This window comes from Sesamum indicum, linkage group LG2 (genome assembly GCF_000512975.1).
Source record: "Sesamum indicum cultivar Zhongzhi No. 13 linkage group LG2, S_indicum_v1.0, whole genome shotgun sequence".
NCBI classification, from domain to species: Eukaryota; Viridiplantae; Streptophyta; class Magnoliopsida; order Lamiales; family Pedaliaceae; genus Sesamum; species Sesamum indicum.
The window spans coordinates 12723607-12728208 of NC_026146.1; the positions used below are offsets into that span (position 1 = coordinate 12723607).

Consider the following 4602-nt stretch of genomic DNA (forward strand, 5'->3'; position numbering starts at 1 on the left):
TACCCCACTCAGAAAAATCACTTGAGCTAAAGTTAAACATGATCCCAACAAAAATCAAGAACAAGCGGTAAGAAGAACATCTGATAAGAGGGAAACACACTGAAGCACAAACTCAACTCATCTTCCAGCAATAAAGACAGGTTTAGAATGTGAAGAATCGCAACTAGTCCAGTAAAGGGTACACGGTGCTAGCTCTCAGTCGGCAGCAACAGCATTCAAAAAGCACCAATTACTGTTCCAAGTGGTTTCATAAAGTGGCAATAATATAAAAAGAGACAAAACAATACAAAAGCAACCCACAAAGTGTTGCTACAAATTAGTATGTAATAACCAATTACGGAGGTGAACAAGCTCTTACCTTTCAAGAAAGTGGCCTTAAAATCACCAAAGATTCCCACTAAAAATATCCCAGATCAGATTCCCATCTCCAAGCACTTATAATGGCATCAAGAGAAGATTTTTATTTTATTCACCCTCTCCCTCTTCTCTATTTGTTCAAGAGAACACTCATCCCCACAAATCTTGAAAACACATTACACCAAACCACCACATCCTTGAAACATGATGTCTGTACAGAGAGCCCAGATTCTCTTCCTCCTATTAAGAAGCAAGAACAAAGAGCTGAGAGAATGGTACAGTGAGCGGCCCTGTGATGAAAGCAAGAGAGAAAAACAGTGAGCTGCAAATTCTCTTGTCTTCTAGTGTTGTTTTAACTATGGTTAAGGTTGTTTCCACTATTCTTTTAACCCAACAAGGTTAATCTACCAAACTCAAAACTGGGCTAGCGCTTCAGTTCAAGCGATGCCACAGAGCGCGTCCCACGCATTCGCGCATCAAAGGACGCATGATCGCATTATACAATATGATAATGCGCCTTTGAGCCAATGAGAAGATGAAAAGTGTGTAAGCAGCCACCTTTTATGTAATAAAGTATCGCTGTGCTCCTTGTTTAGACCAACAGAATATATAGAGTGCACACAGGACCAATATGTCCTTTTCCTTTATTTAATGTAATAAAAAAAATAATTATATTTTATCATTTGAATTATAATTATTTTTATATTTTAAATTTTTTTATATTAATTTATCATCTCAACTTTATAAAATTTTATATATTTTTTTAATTATAATTGTTTTTCAAACCAAACTTTTTATTTAAAAAGAACCACATGTAGTGCACATATGATATTTAAAAATGATGTGATTTCAATATTTTGCACATATACACCGTACGCGAAAATCAACCAAATAATAATTTTGAATTGTATTACACCAATCATATGGTGATATATTGAAACTGAAGTAATCATTTCATTTTCATAAAAGTTATTAGCTGGCAGTTTTATTTTCCTTTTAATAAAAATTATAGGTTTGGACATACGATACTGTCATAATTAAACATTTTGGCGTAGTATTGATTTATGTATTAGGTGTCGATTCAACATTGTACAAGATGTACTATATAGTACGTTGATGAGTAATATGATTATTCATGTAATATATTAGTTTTTGTCTTTCGAACTATACTCGTCTTACAAGTTGCTATGGAATTTTTTTTAAATCAAATTACTATATTAATTTTACGAAATTTACACTTTCTTATATTATTTTTTTTTCTGTCTGAAAAATATCATATGTAAAAAATATCACATCTGCACTATATGTGATGCTTTTTTTTACAAGTAAAATTGATTAAAAAATAGTTATAAATGACAAATTGCAAAGTTTTGTAAAGTTGAAATGATAAGTTGATGCAAGAAAAAGTTAGATGCCATAAAAATGATTATAGTTCAAATGACGAAATTTAATTAATTCTGGGATTTGTGTGGAACTGCACAGTACCAAGGGTCATAATTGTCACAAAAATTCGTCTCAAAATCTTGATGAAAAATATTTTTAGCCATGGCAAATATTTTTACCATGGCTTTGAGTCATGGCAAATAATCCCTTTTTGGTGAAAAATTTATGAATTTGTATCGATTTTATTTAACTGTGGTCAACTAAAATTATTTACTACAGTTTTTAGTCTATTGTTATTAAAATTGAAGTCAATAATTATTTTTTTCTTAGTAAAATATGATGTGTTAGTTCATATATATTTTTATTTACACAATATATTTTAAAATATAAAATATTATTTATTATACGCACGCATTGACAACGTGCCACGACGACTAGTTTTTTTTATAATTCAAGTCCTTTAAATCTATCAATATGTCAATGCTTGCTTTGACCTAAAGTGATTGACAATTAAATTATGATGATTAAATACACTATGCTCCCTTGATTACATAGGCCTCCCACAATTATTTTATGCAACAAAACACCCCATAAAACTTGGGTTCTCCATAGAGAAAAGACAAGAGAGTTGGTCCAAGAAATGAAATTATATAAGATTGTCCCCTGATTCCAGAGTAATTATTACATAGCAAAAAAACACACTAGAAAACTATGGTCCCTCTTCACAAAATTGTTAGTTGAGAAAAAATTGTATTAGCATTTTAATTGTAAATTGCAACTTTGTCAAACCTAAACACATGAATATCCATTATTTGGTTGTTTTCCTCAGGCAAAAGGTTACATCAAGAAATTATTTGCATGATAATTAAGTTATGCCGTGAGACAATAAGGATCAGAATTCAACGAGAGTGTTTTTCCACATCTTATTGGATTCTATAGGATTCCATATAAACTAATCAGTTGGTTTGTCTTGGATACGGATGTGAGCAAAAAGGTTGCTTGTTTCAACAAGTTCAACTTGAAATTTTTGGGCTTGAGTTTCTACAAGTCTTGAAGAGGAAATCTGTAAAAAAAAAAAAAAAGACATTAGCACTTCGACGTGTAATTATGAATGAAGAAAGTAATAATGAGTAACAAAATAAGAATAAGTGTGCTTGAGTAATAGAGCTTTTTTCATGTGCGAGTGTCAAGAAGACGTTAATCTTTATCAAGAATTACCAAGAAGAAAGGAGCTATTTATAGCCACCTCACTTACCCAAATATAAGAGTCCAACCTTCTTTGGACTCTGGAGAGTGATTGTCTCTAGGTATGGAATCACCCCTGCCTCGGGGATCACTACCAGTAAGCCAAGACTCCCTAGCAAAGGGGCTCGACTCTTCTTCCAGATTAGGCATCTGCTCTTTGGGGTGATGGTTAAGATAAGCTAACTGAACCCCCTAAATCTCCAAACATCCCCTATGGCAGTGGGTAAAATCTAGAGATGGTAATTGGACTCGGTAGAACCTGCTCACACCCATTCCTAATGGGGCGGGTTTAAGTCCAAAAAATTAAAGGCGGGGCAGGTAGTAGGTCCTAAGAATTGGGACCTAGTCGGGTCTGGAGCAGGGAACCCACTTCAGTATAATTGTTATATATATACATATTATTTTACTTTATCTTGATAGAATAGCACTAACAAAATATAATTTTTTTATTTGTTTATTATTAGGTACTTGTTCAACAATTAACGAATTGAAAAATTGTCCTACAATACGATTATAAATGAGAACGATTATAAATGCATAACATCAATGGAATTCTTTTTCTATTATACGTGTGTAATTAAGGTGAAACCGGTCATGGTACTAAGAGAAAGTTCATACTAAATCTGTGATGACCGGTAATATTTGAGATTATAAATATGATTTTTTTTTTTTTTTTTACGCACACACTTGATACACTCACGCACCAATTCATGTACAAGTTCCATGTAATTTTGAAATACAGTCTTGTCAAGCACAACTTAGCCATTTGATAACAACTCTTGTGCTAGAAATACTATGTATATGTGGCCTCAACATCGATGTAAGAACGTCATCGACCAATGCAAACCCAAGTAAAAAATATCGTGAAACCTTTTAGTATGGAGATCCTCATATATGTCCAGGATCAAAGCAAATAAATAATACTTGGTCTATTGGAGTGGCTCAGTTCGCGTGATTCCCTAAATTTGGAGTACCAACAATTCAAGGAGAAATTTGATGCTACTTGTCATAGATTTCGTTTACTTTTTTGTTTTTGCAGATCATTTCCTATGTAACAATCACCATCCTAATATATATCATATTGACCCGAGAAATAGAACACGTATTTGAAAAGTGTTATTTTATAATGCACGGATACTTCAAAAAAATATTCGATACAGTGTTAGATATACGTTAGACACGGACACATCATTCATATGTTCAAAAATATAAAATAATAAAAAAAAGAACATGGCGTCGGACACGCCTGATGGCGTATATCCGACATGTTTTGGACTTTTCCTACAATTACAAAAAGTTTTGGGTTGTTTTTTAAAAAATTGAGCTTAATGATAATAAAGAAAAAAAGAGAATTAATTCACTCCTCTCAAACTAAAAGATTTGGGATGAAATTACTGAAAACTCAAGAGATGATCATGATGATTTACCTAAATTGAATATTAAAACTTTTTCATTGCGTACTTCTTAAGATAGACTGGTTATGTATATTTTTGAAGTCATATTTTGTTAAAAATATAGATGTAAAAACATGCTTATTTTATCTTGATATTTTTTATATTGCATATTTTAATTTTATGAGAAATTGAGAATATATATAATAAATATATTATATTTATA

At 31.8% G+C, this 4602-nt stretch overlaps 1 protein-coding gene across 5 annotated transcripts in view; it reads right to left on the bottom strand.

Annotated features, from left to right (window-relative positions):
* The window catches only part of LOC105155994 (alpha,alpha-trehalose-phosphate synthase [UDP-forming] 5), an 8800-nt gene extending 7940 nt beyond the window's left edge, over positions 1-860 (bottom strand). For 2 of the 5 annotated variants that reach the window (XM_011072003.2, XM_011072002.2), the window contains exon 1: positions 359-852. The gene's annotated coding sequence lies outside the window, so the exon portion shown is untranslated. Of the gene's footprint in view, positions 1-117; positions 233-358 lie in introns of all 5 variants that reach the window. The other 3 variants (XM_011072001.2, XM_011072000.2, XM_020698071.1) reach the window with 3 other exon arrangements.